We start from the raw sequence: 15,829 nt of genomic DNA on the forward strand, positions 1-15,829 counted from the left end.
GTTCTTAACTGACTTGCCTGGTTAAATAAAGGTTAAAAAAAATAAAAAAAATAAAAATAAAAATAAAAAAAAATAATTGCACATGAAAAGTTATTAATAAACAAATTGGGCACATTTGGGCAGTCTTGATACAAAATGTTGAAGAGAAATACAATGGTTCATTGGATCAGTCTAAATCTTTGCACGTACACTAAATTGCACCTGGGCTGGAATAATACATTATGTCCTTTCTCTTGCATTTCAAAGATGATGGTACAACAAAATACAAAATAATGGTTGGTTTTTTCTTTGTATTATCTTTTACCAGATCTATTGTGTTATACTACATTCATTTCACATTTCCATAAACTTCCAAGTGTTTGCTTTCAAATGTTACCAAGAATATGCATATCCGCGCTTCAGGGCCTGAGCTACAGGCAGTTAGATTTGTCATTTTAGGCAAAAATTGAAAAAAGGGGCTAATCCTTAAGAGGTCCTTAATGAGTCCAGGTCACTGTAAAATGGGAAAAAGCTGAATAGATAAAGATAAAGCTGGATTCCATTGAGTATCCTTTTTTTTCAATGTAATGTGTGATTATCTGAAAAGTAGTTTTGTGAGACATGTGAGATTGCAAAATGTGTTCATACATGCAAAACAACCATTTTTCAAATGTTCACCTTTGATTGGGTCTTTTGTTTTGTCCGTTTATTAGCAGCTAAGATAAAAACATACCAATAGGCTAATTCCATAAAGGCAGTAGGCACATTTTATTGAACTTTGAGCATTGACTGTAGGTGGAAAGGCACTTTATACATCCAATCAGTTATTTCAATTATTATTATTATTTTTCCAAGGTGTTACAGTGAGCACTGTAATAACTGTATCACCGAGATTTTAAACCTGTATGTATACCATAGACAGAGATAGACAGCCCTAGTGCCCCAAAGCTATTTTAGTCAACTTGATGGGACTTCCTATGGGTTAAGGAGGGATCACATAATTCCATCCAGGTCATCGGGAAGGCTCAGCAAATTAATTATTCTCCTGCGAAAACATTCCATAACTGTAGGAAGCAGTACATTTCATTGAAATGACATGGAAACAACGTTGATTCTACCAGTGTGTGCCCAGTGGGATATTGCTTACACCTGTAAAATCCTCTCAGATTAGTGTGTAGGGCTTAGGGGTCTATTTGGGAGTGGGTCGTTTACTCTCTTTGACTACATTCTCTCCATACCTGGGCATACCTGAGGTGCATTCAATATGACAGAGTGGTGTTCATCGTTTAATTCAACGGAAACGGTACTGTACTAAAAAAACAGTTGGCAAACGATGTGGCCCAGAGGGTGATTGTGTAAGGAGGTGTGCTGCATGAGTTTTGCGATTTCAAATGGTCACACCCATATTGATCAGGCCACACCCACCAAACGGGAGTAAATATACCTCAAAAGAACAGTGTGCACCATTTTGGGAAAACGTGTAGTTCGGTACAAACTTACGGTAGGAAATGTTGATCCGAACTGAATGCACCCCAGGGTTGGGGTCAATTCCATTTAAATTCCAGTCAATTCAGAAAGCAAACCAAATTCTTATTTAAATTCCAAATGTTCCTCATTGAAAACCATTGTAATTGTAATTTCAGTTATCTTCCTGAGGTAGTATTGCATTACCTTACCTCCAAATCACATTATTGCTCCTTTGGAAGTCTGCAGAAGTTTATATTAGCTGAAACGGCTAGATTAACCCAACCCCGTTCAACAGCCCTGCACCCCCACAGCAACTTGCCAAATATCCCCTATTTCTCCTTCACCCAAATCCAGATAGCTGATGTTCTGAAAGAGTTGCAAAATCTGGACCCCTACAAATCAGCTGGGCTAGACCATCTGGACCCTCTCTTTCTAAAATGATCAGCCGCAATTGTTGCAACCCCTATTACTAGCCTGTTCAACCTCTCTTTCGTATCGTCTGAGATCCCCAAATATTGGAAAGCTGCCGCGGTCATCCCCCTCTTCAAAGTGGGAGACACTCTAGACCCAAAGTGTTAAAGACCTATATCTATCCTACCCTGCCTTTCTAAGGTCTTCGAAAGCTAAGTTAACAAACAGATCACCGACCATTTTGAATCCCACTGTTCCTTCTCCGCTATGCAATCTGGCATCAGAACTGGTCATGGGTGCACCTCAGCCACGCTCAAGGTCCTAAACAATATCATAACCGTCATCGATAAAAGACAATACTGTGCAGCCGAATTCATCGACCTGGCCAAGGCTTTCGACTCTGTTAATCACCACGTTCTTATCGGCAGACTCAACAGTCTTGGTTTCTCAATGACTGCCTTGCTTGGTTCACTAATTACTTCTCAGACAAAAATTAAATGCATGCTCTTCAACGGATCGCTACCCGCACCTGCCCGCCCGTCCAGCATCACCACTCTGGATGGTTCTGACTTAGAATATGTGGACAATTAAACATACCTAGGTGTCTGGTTAGACTGTAAACTCTCCTTCCAGACTCACATTAAGCATCCCCAATCCAAAATTAAATCTAAAATCAGCTTCCTGTTTCGCAACAAAGCAGCATTCACTCATGCTGCCAAACATACCCCCGTAAAACTGACTATCCTGCCGATCCTTGACTTTGGCGATGTCATTTATAAAATAGCCTCCAACACTCTACTCAGCAAATTGTATGCAGTCTATCACAGTGCCATCCGTTTTGTCACCAAATCCCCATATACTACCCACCACTGCGACCTGTATGCTCTCGTTGGCTGGCCCTCCCTTCATATTCGTCACCAAACCCACTGGCTCCAGGTCATCTATAAGTCTTTGCTGGTTAAAGCCCCGCCTTATCTCAGCTCACTGGTCACCATAGCAGCACCCACCCATAGCACGTGCTCCAGCAGGTATATTTCACTGGGAACGAATTGCAAAAATCACTGAAGCTAGAGACTCATATCTCCCTCACTAACTTTAAGCATCAGCTGTCAGAGCAGCTCACAGATCACTGCACCTGTACATAGCCCATCTGTAAATAGCCTATCCAACTACCTCACCCCCATATTGTTATTATTTTTTATTTTTTTGCTCCTTTGCACCCCAGTATCTGTACTTGCACATTCATCTTCTGCACATCTATCACTCCAGTGTTTAATTGCTAAATTGTAACTACTTCGCCACTACGGCCTGTTTATTGCCTTACCTCCCTAATCTTACCTCATTTTCACATACTGTATACAGATTTTTTTCTATTGTGTTATTGACTGTACGTGTTGTTGTTTGTGTCTCACTGCTTTGCTTTATCTGCCGGGTCGCAGTTGTAAATGAGAACTTGTTCTCAACTGCTCTAACTGGTTAAATAAAGGTGAAATAATAACATAAAAAAAATAAAAAATAACAGCCAATAAAATGTAGGCGCTGTAAGCCACGCCTACATTTTACTGGAAGTTACATTTCTAGAACCCTCCCCCATTGTCTCATGTCAGATGGCTTCAATCTAATGCTACATGCACTTGCCAGAAGCCAGCGTAGACGGCAGTCACTCTTTCTGATGTGAGACGATGCCACCCCCCCGACATGCCTGTAGATTGGATGCTACATGTAATGACATGTGCCACTGGGTGTTCGTGCTCCTCACTCCAAGGACATTCTATTTAGTACAGTCTTGTGAAGACGAGAGTGTGGAGAACTCATCAAAAATTACTTTTGAAGCGCTGCACACTCAGTGCTACTGCATTACCTTTGACCAATACAGACAAAACCAGATAACTACATAAATCAATAGCTAGCTTGTAATTTCATAATTATCAGCCTTGATGGGTAAGCTAGCTAGCTACCCATTCTTCATCAGTTCGCCTGTGATCTATGCAAACTACAGTGGATATTTCTGGCAGTTAAACATGCCATAATTAACACAGTACATATTTATTAATGTATCAGGATAAACTGTTATAGTCAGGCAACATGTTATGTGTCGTGGGTTTCATAACCACGTCTTTATAACAATTCAATAATAATGATACAAGAATTCAGTTCAACCTTTTATCTCGAACGTGGTCATCTCAACATACCACAACTCCCATGATGCTCTGCGGCATAACCCCAATATGCAAAATCTCCTCCATTCCTTATTAAATTGCCCCCATTATGAACAACAGTCCTGAAAAAGTGACTGTGAGCCCCTAGGTGACGACTGTAACAGTTCTGGTCCACTCACAGTACTCAACAGTAACTTATCAGTGTGTCTTTTCCAGATGAAGTCCTCTGAAGTCTGCACAGTGTGGGACACAGGACCAGTCTGAGCAATGACTGTAGCAGGAACCCACTTTGGTCTGTTGAGGCAGTACCTAGATAGTTTCTTCAGGATTGGAAGCTCTGTCCTTTAAAACATTTTTTTAATTTAACTAGGCATGTCAGTTAAGAACACATTCTTATTAACAATGACAGCCTACCCCATCCAAACCCTAACAATGCTGGGCCAATTGTGCACCGCCCTATGGGACCACCAATCATGGCCAAATGTGATAACAGCCCAGGATTGAACCAGGGTCTGTAGTGATGCCTCTAGCACTGAGATGCAGTGCCTTAGACCGCTGCACCACTCGGGAGCCCGCTCAGTTCATGTTGTCACACTGCCTCCTTTGAGTTCAAAGGTTTGAGTAGGTTGAAACTTGTGCGTAGCTCTCTCTTCATGAGTAGTGATACAGAAAAAGCCTTGGTGGTTGTACGTGGCATGTTCCTGTAGGATAGCAGGAAGCTGTTCAAGCATTGGTGCCATTTCCCTTGACCCTGAGATGCTTTCAAGTCATGTTTCATGGTCTGCACAAACCTCTCCACCAGCCCGTTGGTTGATGGATGATACGGTGCAGACCTGATGTGCTGTACGGCATTCACCTGTAGGAACGAGGCCATTTCTTTGGACATTTCTGTGGTCCGTTGTTGTTAACGAGTTGGAGTAGCGATCCAAACCGACTAAACACTTCCACAAGCTTCTCAATGGTCTTCTCAGCAGTAGATCTCAGGATGGCAACCACTGGCCACTTTCTATGAGCATCCACGACCACGAGAAACAAACTTCGACTGAACCTGTGAAGTTGACATGCATGCATTTCCATGCCTCCTCCATCCAATCCCATGGATGAAGAGCTGCAAGTTGAGGTACGTTGTTAACCTTTTAGCATGGGGAACATGTTTTTGCTTTCTCCTCAATGCCTCCATCCAATCCAGACCAAAAGTAGCTTTGTGTGATTTCCTTCATGCAAACCATTTGATTCACATTTCATTCTGCCTTCGCTGGTTTCCTCAGCAAAGGCGGAATGATAACTTTCCTCCCCCACAGCAGACAACTGGAAAGGTAAGGTTTCAGTTCCGGAGCATTTCCTGCGGCTTTACCTTGGATGATGATGTACATCACTTCAGAAAACACCTGGTCGTTTCTGTTGTTTCTCCGCACTTGTGATGAAGATGTCAACTTGGCATGACTCAGTCTTGACCACAGGTAGTGGTAACCTGGAAAGTCCATCTGCTTAGCATTACAGTTCTGACTTGTGGCACTTGATGTCGTAGGTGCTGACAACAACAAAGCCCACCTTTGCATTGCTTGCTTGCAGTATGCGGTCCAAAGATGCTAGTCAGTGGACAATGATCTGTAGGATGATCAGTAAGAAGGGTGAACTTTCTCCTGTACAAATAGTGGTGAAATTTACGCACTCCAAAAACTATTCCTAGGGCTTCCCTTCTATTGCGTTGTTACTTTCTGCTTTCTACAATGTCCTTGATGCAAAAGCAATTGGCTTCTCTTCACCGGAAAGCATGATATAGGACATGACTGATATAGGACAACAACATCTCCTCCCCGCTGATCCTCAACACTGGGGCCCCACAAGGGTGCGTTCTGAGCCCTCTCCTGTACTCCCTGTTCACCCACGACTGCGTGGCCACGCACGCCTCCAACTCAATCATCAAGTTTGCGGACGACACAACAGTGGTAGGCTTGATTACCAACAACGACGAGACGGCCTACAGGGAGGAGGTGAGGGCCCTCGGAGTGTGGTGTCAGGAAAATAACCTCACACTCAACATCAACAAAACTAAGGAGATGATTGTGGACTTCAGGAAACAGCAGAGGGAACACCCCCCTATCCACATCGATGGAACAGTAGTGGAGAGGGTAGCAAGTTTTAAGTTCCTCGGCATACACATCACAGACAAACTGAATTGCTCCACTCACACAGACAGCATTGTGAAGAAAGCGCAGCAGCGCCTCTTCAACCTCAGGAGGCTGAAGAAATTCGGCTTGTCACCAAAAGCACTCACAAACTTCTACAGATGCACAATCGAGAGCATCCTGGCGGGCTGTATCACCGCCTGGTACGGCAACTGCTCCGCCCTCAACCGTAAGGCTCTCCAGAGGGTAGTGAGGTCTGCACAACGCATCACCGGGGGCAAACTACCTGCCCTCCAGGACACCTACACCACCCGATGTCACAGGAAGGCCATAAAGATCATCAAGGACATCAACCACCCGAGCCACTGCCTGTTCACCCCGCTATCATCCAGAATGCGAGGTCAGTACAGGTGCATCAAAGCTGGGACCGAGAGACTGAAAAACAGCTTCTATCTCAAGGCCATCAGACTGTTAAACAGCCACCACTAACATTGAGTGGCTGCTGCCAACACACTGACACTGACTCAACTCCAGCCACTTTAATAATGGGAATTGATGGGAAATGATGTAAATATATCACTAGCCACTTTAAACAATGCTACCTTATATAATGTTACTTACCCTACATTATTCATCTCATAGGCATACGTATATACTGTACTCTATATCATCGACTGTATCCTTATGTAATACATGTATCACTAGCCACTTTAACTATGCCACTTTGTTTACATACTCATCTCATATGTATATACTGTACTCGATACCATCTACTGTATCTTGCCTATGCTGCTCTGTACCATCACTCATTCATATATCCTTATGTACATATTCTTTATCCCCTTACACTGTGTACAAGACAGTAGTTTTGGAATTGTTAGTTAGATTACTTGTTGGTTATTACTGCATTGTCGGAACTAGAAGCACAAGCATTTCGCCACACTCGCATTAACATCTGCTAACCATGTGTATGTGACAAATAAAATTTGATTTGATTTGATTTGACTGCTCCCACATCATAGGGACTAGCATCACAAGCTAGTTGGATGGGCAATGAAGGGTCGAAGTGTGCCCAGATTAATCTAAATCCCTCAGTTTCTTCTCCGCAAAGAAACCCACAGTACCTCCAGAGATGATATCTAGACCATGAACACATTCTAACCATTCTGATTGGTCCCAGAAGTTGATGGCTTGAGCCAGAGCAAGAACACACATGGTTAAAGCAGTGTTTTGAAAATGCGTCATTGGCTTTGATACTCTGATTGGTTAGAAATGATCCAATCATTTTGACATGAGTGGTGTTATACAAAATTTGACTTAGATGATGGCAGTCACACTGAAGCACGTATCAAAACATAGAGCAGCGGAAGAAATCAGTTTGAGTCTTTAGGCAACAAATTAAGTGTAATATACAATGACATCGCAACACAAAAAAACACATAAGTAGGAGGCAAAAATGGTTCCTACACAAGTAAAGAATGAAAGACATGCTATACAATTATGAGCGGTAATCAAATCTGTTATTTTATTTTTTTCCTCGCCTGGTACGTTAGGTTATTTTTTGTGTAACTGTGCTTTCAGTCCCACTGGCAACCACCAGAGGAGGCTCAAATCACATAGGTCTACATACAGATTTTGAGGCGATGCTAATCATTGAATTTCTTCCTGTATTACCACCTGGAACTGTGAATTTATACCGTTCTTTGTTGTTTATAACTAACTAACTAATGTTTGTGGTGGTAACACTTATGTTTTGGGCAGGGGATAGGCCTACGTATGGGAATTTGCTAAATCATTATATAACGAATATAATTCAAATGAGGAAAAAATTATCCATTATTTCAAGTATTTAACTTGTTTTTGTGAAAGTTCCACGATGTCATTCATTTATTGCGCTTCTTGCTTGTCTGTAAACAATGGCTCACTGCGGGACGAAGCAATTGCGCTCCCACAAAATAAGTTGCCCACTCCCAGATATGCCTAAAAAGAAGTCTGCCACTCAGTTTGAGCTTGTTCGTTGTAGTAACTGTTCCTCTGAACTACCCGTGCGCAAACCAAGCGGCTTGTCAGCTGTGGGGATCCTCAAAGACAACGAATGTACCATACGACAACTGACACAGTGCTGCTCGGTAAAGATAGGAAGTGGCAGTAAAGTAAACGCACGTTTTTAGAATAATTTGTCAAACAATTTGCATTTGGATTAGCTGGAGAACAGACACTTTTCTCTCGCTAATAACGCCGGGGAGCTCACATCGAGACTCCGTGACATCGTAATTTTTAAGGTAAGAATACAGTTTGATTTGAGTCCCTTTAAAACTAAAATTTACTTCAAGTTGTTTTTAGTGCCTAATAAACATTATAACCTAGAGGAGAAACAAATGCGACAATTCGGACTACGTTGAATGAAACACATTACGGGCTAGAGTTTCAAATGTAACCTCATTCCATAGATTTTTAAGATGGGAAGGTGCAATAATGTATTACGTTGTTGCAATACTTTAAAAGTTCCTATGTTGTCAAAAAACAAGTCCAAGTCGAATGTAATATCACTCAATACATCCATTTGTCCATGAGCCTTTTGTTAAAACGTTTTTAACACTAACCCCTGCACCGAATGAAGGTATCCTTTGAAATAAAAACTGGTTTTGCGTATGAGTGTATTGTATTGAATTGCTCCGTGGAGACAGTGTCTAGTGTGATTATTCCACTTGGGGTCGTTGTTCAAATTGTCTAGGCATAGACCATCAAAACAAATATTTTGTTTGTGTATTGTCTGACTATCATTTGGCAATTATCAGACAAACTATTGATGTACCACCATCACTTTTGGACATTAATGCAAGTAAAGCTGCCAGCATGCCATTCTCCTTCTCCCATATGTAGGGATTGATGAGAGGATGATCCAGCTGACACAGTTGGGCTCCACTGTCACCTGAATACTGCAACTGGATGTGTTGTGTGATTTTTCAAATGCCATTTTCAGCTGCTGTCATAATCTTTTGGATACAGACAGACACATCCTCTTCCTAACTGTCTAAAGCTGTTGTTCCCCCTTTGAAATTAGCTTACAACTTGCCATTGGCAAAATCAGTTGAATTTGTACATATCTGTATGTTTGCCTAGGTGTGATTCTGAAAAGGTTTGGTCTTATCTTTTAACAGGGGCTACAATTATAGCCTAACAGTGGAAGTGTATATTTTTTTACATAGCCACTCCCTTGCTTTTTCTTTCTACTGCAGGAAATTATTGTGTAATATTCAAACTTTATTCATACAGTGGCCAACGTTTATAAAGGATCACATTTTCAGCTGTGATCAGGCTAGAAGGCTAGAGGCTTTGTTTAAAATCCCCCAAAATCCTGTTTTGCACCCAATAAACCCTATTGAGATGCTGCTTTCATTTTTTTCCCACCCCAGTCGATTTTCACTTTCTTACCTTGTGTAGGTAATCCAGAAGTGCAATAAACAAAACCAGATTTATATATATTTTTGTATACCAAAGGACAACCTTTTTCTAGGTGTATTGGCTGATCAGATGTAATTTGATTACGTTGGATTAGGGTTTTGATTATCCAGCATCTTACCCTAGCCCAGTAACATCAGTACAGGAAGACTTTGTAGTAAAATGGCCATGGGCATGACCTTCGAGCTCTTACTCTTTCACTTGTTTTGCTGTTCAAAACCCAGACGGACATTCTTGAATAGCAGGCCATCTGCTAGTCCAAGTGCTTTTTCCATGAGCACAATATCACATTACCCTCAGATCACTTTGCAATAGAGTGGGGGATGTGATTTGTTGGCAAGGGGGAATACAGTCTCATTCCCAGTAGTATGTCTTCAACACAATGTCTGGTAAGGCCTTTACATTTGTGTGGGTGGCTACCACCAACACCATCTTTGCTTCCGCTAAAAACCCTGCCATCAGATTGGTTGAGACTTGTGGGCTCACTTTCCTTGGCTGGCAAAGACACCACCGGGGATAACTCTCAGATTTGGATTGCTGTGTGCTTTCGCTCATGTCTTAAAACTGTCTGACTATTTGGCCCAGAGGCCTATTTCAAGTTTTCAGGTAACAGGAATGAACATGCCGGCCTCCAGTCACCACTAGCCGGCCTCCTTCCGGTACCCTGCCCTGAACCTTAGTCACTATTAGTAACCGGCTACCACCCGGTACTCTACTCTGCACCTTAGAGACTGCTGCCCTATGTGCGTAGTCACTTTAATAATGTTTACATATTGTTCTACCCACTTCATATGTATATACTGTATTCTAGTCAAGGCTCATCCTATATAACTACTGCTGTACACACCTTTATATTCATATACTGTCCATTCATACCATTATATAAATGTATTTTATATTTATATTCTAGACTCTGACATTGCTCGTTCTGATATTTTTGGGATTTGTGTGTTGTTTTATACTGTTAGGTAATACTGCACTGTGGGAGCTAGAAACATAAGCATTTCGCTGCACCTGTGATAACATCTGCAAAATATGTGTACGAGACAAATGCAATTTTGATTTGAAAAGATCAAACGTTGAAGGCACTAGGACCTCTCAGATGGACAAAATAAAAAAAACTTCATCAGCAGCTGCCGTTCAATCTTGCTTTGTGACTACATTTTTTACAAGCAAGAGAAGGGAGGCTGTCATCTACGATATATATATATATATATACTTGATTGATAAGTGAAATGTTAAAGGGATACTTTGGGATTTTGTCAGTGAGCCCTTTTATCTAGTTCCACAGCCTCCAATGAACTCGTGGATACCACGAAAGTTCAAGTTTTAAGTTTCAATGTCACATGCACAAGTACAGTGAAAGGTCTTTCTTGGAGACACAAAGCCCAACAATGCAATAATCAATAACGATGTATTGCTAGAAAACAAAAAAACACGAGTAAGTAAGCATACCATATACAGGAAATATTTAAAGTCAGTTCCAATACCATATTTACATGTGCAGGGATACTGGAGTGATGGAGGTAGATATGTATAAGGGTAAGGTGACTAGGCAACAGGATATAAGATAAACAGAGTAGCAGCAGCTTGCATGTGTAGGTGTGTAGAGTCAGTAAAAATGTACGTGCATATTATCTGTGAGTGAGCAAATGATGGAGTGAGCGTTTGTGTGCATTTTGGCGTGACAGTGTGAGTGTGTAGGGCTCTGTGAGTGTGCATAGAGACAGTGCAAATACTGAAATAAAAGGTCAAACTCGGTCCGTGTAGCTATTTTGTTAGCTATTTAACAGTCGTATTGCTTGGGGATCGAAGCTGTTCAAGAGCCTATTGGTGTCAGACTTGATGCACCGGTACCTCTCTTTTTCAGCCTCCTGAGGGGGAAGAGGCACTTTCGCACCTTCTTCATGAATGTGCGTTTAAACCATTTTAAGTCTTTAGTGATTTGGACACAGAGGAAGCTGTCTACCTGCTCCACTGCCGACCTGTCAATGTGTATGGAGGCATGCCCCCCCCCCCCTCCCTGTAGTCCACAATCAGCTCCTTGGTCTTGCTGATGTTGAGGGAGGGTTTGTTGCTCCGGCACCACACTGTCAGGACACTGTCCTCCTCCTTGTAGGATGACTCATCGTCGCCGGTGATCAGGCCTACCACTCGTGTTGTCAGCGAACTTGATAATGGGATTAGTCGTGCGTGGCCACATGGTCATAAGTGAACAAGAAGTACAGGAGGGGACTAAGCACACACCCCTGTGGGGCCCCTGTGATAAGGGTCAGCGTGGTGGAGGTGATGTTGCCTACCCTCACCACCTGGGGTCAGCACGTTAGAAAGTCCAGGATCCAGTTGCAGAGGGAGGTGTTCAGACCCAGAGTCCTAAGCTTGTTGACGAGCTTGGAGGGGATAATGGTGTTTAACGCTGAGATGTAGTCAAAGAACAGCATTCTCACAGGTATTCCTCTTATTTAGGTGGGTGAGGGCAGTGTGGAGAGCAATTAAGATTGCGTCATCGATTGATCTGTTGGGGCGGTATGCAAATTGGAGTGGATCTAGGGTGGCTCGATGTTGTCAAAGCGTGCATAAAATGCATTGAGTTTGTCTTGTAGAGAGGCATCATTGGGCAGATCATGGTTGGGTCTTCCTTTGTAATCCGTAATAGACTGTAGAACCCTGCCACATGTGGTGGGCGTCGGAGCCTGTGTAATATGATGCCCCCATATTCCTATATTTTCCTTTTGCTCGTTTGATGACTCTGCGGAGGTCATAGCAGGCCTTCTTGTACTTATTTCTGTCTTCGTCCATAGCATCAGGGTTGTCTGTGATAGCTCTGTGTTCAGTAGCCCTGCTCTTTAGTTTAGCGCCAACCTCTGTGTTAATCCAGGGAATTTGATTGGGGAAGAAGCGAACCCTCACCATGGGTACAACGTCGCCGATGCATTTTCTAATGAAGCCTGTTGCTAACTAGTGCTAGCGCAACTGCTAACTATTGTGCGAACGTTTGCGAAACTACCTCTAACTTCCTTCATACTGAACACAGAGACAAATGGTAAACACAAGTTAATCTGACTCTGGGTAGTATCCCTTTAATGATGTAGGCTAACCCTTTTGCTTTTCTCAACATGAGAACAAGCTGACCGAGGGGTGATTTGTTGGCACTTTTGAAACAGGATGCTCACTGTATGAGTAGGGGGTTTCCCAGAGTGACAGTTGCAAACCAGTATGTTCTGAGATAATAAAAAGTAACTCCTCACATGTAACATGAGCATTAATGGAACTTAGGGATTTTTTTTTAGCTCTGGCCAGCTGGTCTAGCCATTTTTCCTCATCCTACTCCGACTGGTCGTGTAGACTTGTATTCTAGGCCCCAGAGACATAGACTATTGACTATTGGATTGGTGGAGATCTCAAGACACAGTCTCAGTTCAGCATGGCAAAGGGGATTGACACTTGTCTTCCTCTGAAGCAACAGTAGATATACTTAAAGTAATTATTCTCACAGTGGAACAAGCCTAGATGACAGAGACTTGACAATAGGGAGAGAGTGGGTCAAATAACTCCAAGCATATCTAGACAGAAGGACATCTTATAGTAATCTCCTTTAAAAATATATTTTTGAGTGTTTGGGGAGAAGATCTTGAGGTTGGGGGTGGGGGGGGGGGGGGTGGTTGGAAGATCTGAGAGGTCAAGGATTGTTAGGAGGTATTTGGGGCGTCCACCCCATCAGTCACTCTAGCAGCAGCTGCGCTGCCCTTATGATGCGTCCTTGTGCTGCGGGGTGGGGTTTTATGATCTGCCGGGGTGTGGGAGGTTGACAAGGGGGCACCAACCATGGGGCACCACTCTGGACATACTGCGCAGAACATCACTGTGAGAAAATGAAGGAATATTACAAAGGATTTACATGGTGAAAGTATATAAAGTATTTTAACTGGCAAAAGTTATGTGACTATCATAGCAATGTGACTACCATAGGTAACTATGACGAACATACTGTACATCCTGCTGTTTTGGTAATTACATCTTTCAGCCAGACCTGTAGCTTGATGCACTGCACAGGTTGAGTGTACTGTACAGTTGCCGTATGCAGATCTCAGAAGCTGCCAACTCCCTGACTGCTCTGCATTACATCACTAAGCCCACCCAGGATAGAATATTCATTAGCTAATGCTAACACGTGTGAAAGCCCTGCATAGTTTTCCTTATTTTTTAGGTAAAACTGTCTCTCTCTTTATGTCCTTATCTGCTTTCATGTCTCCCCTCTCTTTCTTGCAAGTCACTGTGGAAGTTGGAACACACGCCGGCTGCTGATCCTGCTCTGAGGCTGTGCCCATTTGATTTGGCTTCCTAATAAATACCCCTTTTCATTAGTGGTAAGCAGCTTCTGTGTTGTGCTTACTAATGATAAGCTTTTCCATTTCCTGACTAAGCTAGGGACAGTGCTGATGGTCATTACCCTCAATAGGGACTGGTGGACTGGGTTGAAGATGAGCACTGTCTGGATACCAAGTTACTGCCTTTTTTTTGTTATTTCCCTGGCCTTTGGAAACAGGTGATTTTAGAGCCTGAGGAAACAAGGATGGTCACAGCAAACACCAACTGCTGTAAGATAGGTTAACAGAACATTGTTTTGCAAAAACATATTCCCATGGGCTGTTTTTCCACTCTATTTTGGTGTCATTACATTGTATGCGGTTTTCCATCAAGGCCTTAAAGGCTGTTCAAGTTCTATAGGGAATGTCAATTGATAATGTCCCTACGATCCACCTTAACACTTGAAATGTATAAAAAAATAAACGTAATTTAATTTTAAGTGTCAGTCTGCTGAAAATTCCCCCTTTATCATAGCTCTTTGCAGTCCCATGGGAAGCCCCAGATATGGAGGGTGTGGTTATTGTGCCGTAACATGGCAACCTCCCTCCCTCCCTCTGAACACTTGCCTGTGAGCCCAGCTCAGCTATGCAAGTTATTTCAATCACAGTTGTTAGCATTCCCTTGCTAAACGACATGCCAGTAGAACCTTGTGGTCCCAACTGGAGCCTGGCATGACTGACAAATGGTGTTTATGCAGTATGGCATCAAATGTTCAGATATTAAATTATACATTATTGCACAAGTAATGACTAAAATCAACCTAAAACCAGTTAATTGATTAAACAAACCTCCAAGCATCTTATCCCTCTGTCAATCGAGTTAATGCATATGGGATTACTGTACTTGAACAGAGGGGTGTATTGCAAAGTCAGCTTGGCTTCTCACAGTTTTCTCTGTTTCTCATCTTTATTAGCAGTGAAGGGGATTTGGAGAGAGTCTGGGTAGATCCTAGATATGGGTTCGCTTTAATCCCCTTTACCTCAGACAATGAGATTGAGGAAGAGGAAATATTCACAGTCAACAAAGGTTAAGGACTATGGTCATGTTTCTTTGCGCCATCTTTTTTTTTAACTTCCAATATCTAACTTCCTGAAACACATTGACGGTTTTGTTAGATCCTCCTCAATTATGTGACCTGTGACTCGATATCAGAATGAAATGCTAATATTCAAAATGTTACTTTCTACCTTGCTTCTCCTAAGTTGTTTTGGAGGGTTGTTTCAGTATCGTCATTGCTATTTAGATTATCAAGAGTTTTCTTGTCCCTTGCCCCTTGTCCCTTGATTTGAAGGAAAATGCTAAAGAAAAGTAATTCATTAAAGTTGAACTCAAGCCTTGACTTTAAAGATTAGACCACAGGGCTGGCCTCCCAGTCTTGATGCTCTGCCCAATACGCTGTGCAAGTGAACGCGTTCCTAAATCAAACTTCCGTGTTCATGTCCCTTGTCTTTTTGAATCGGCTTGATGATGATCTCATAAATTTCAGAACAATTATGTTCTTGTTTGTTTATGAATTTACTTCTGCCAGATGCCTTTCACTAAGTTTTGGCACTGAAGACCCTTTTTTAAAAAGCCTACAAAAGTTCAAAAACCGAAAGGCTACTTGCTGTGTCATTTTGCATAGCGTGTATGTCCCAAACTGGTTACCGTCTCTAGGACATTTGGGTCACCAATAACTATCCTTTTTTTTTAATAATTAGCGTGCCAGTTTGTTTAGACATTAGAAGGGAAAACTCAGCAACAAGGAATGCAAAATAAATATTTTGGTTATTTGAAGTCAACCTTTTTATTTTTAATCTTTGCATGCTTTGAACGATGTTGACCTTAGGTCTCAGTCAAAGGCAAGTAATTGGC

The 15,829-nt window shown here is 42.2% G+C and overlaps 1 protein-coding gene across 3 annotated transcripts in view; it reads left to right on the forward strand.

The window, feature by feature from the left end:
- The first annotated feature begins 8,122 nt into the window (after positions 1–8,122).
- plxnb1a (plexin b1a) overlaps positions 8,123–15,829 on the forward strand; it is a 49,627-nt gene continuing 41,920 nt past the window's right edge. For 2 of the 3 annotated variants that reach the window (XM_021565733.2, XM_036946791.1), the window contains exon 1: positions 8,123–8,427. The gene's annotated coding sequence lies outside the window, so the exon portion shown is untranslated. The remainder of the gene's footprint in view (positions 8,428–15,829) is intronic. The other variant, XM_021565734.2, reaches the window with a different exon arrangement.

This window comes from Oncorhynchus mykiss, chromosome 16 (genome assembly GCF_013265735.2).
Source record: "Oncorhynchus mykiss isolate Arlee chromosome 16, USDA_OmykA_1.1, whole genome shotgun sequence".
Classification (NCBI taxonomy): Eukaryota; Metazoa; Chordata; class Actinopteri; order Salmoniformes; family Salmonidae; genus Oncorhynchus; species Oncorhynchus mykiss.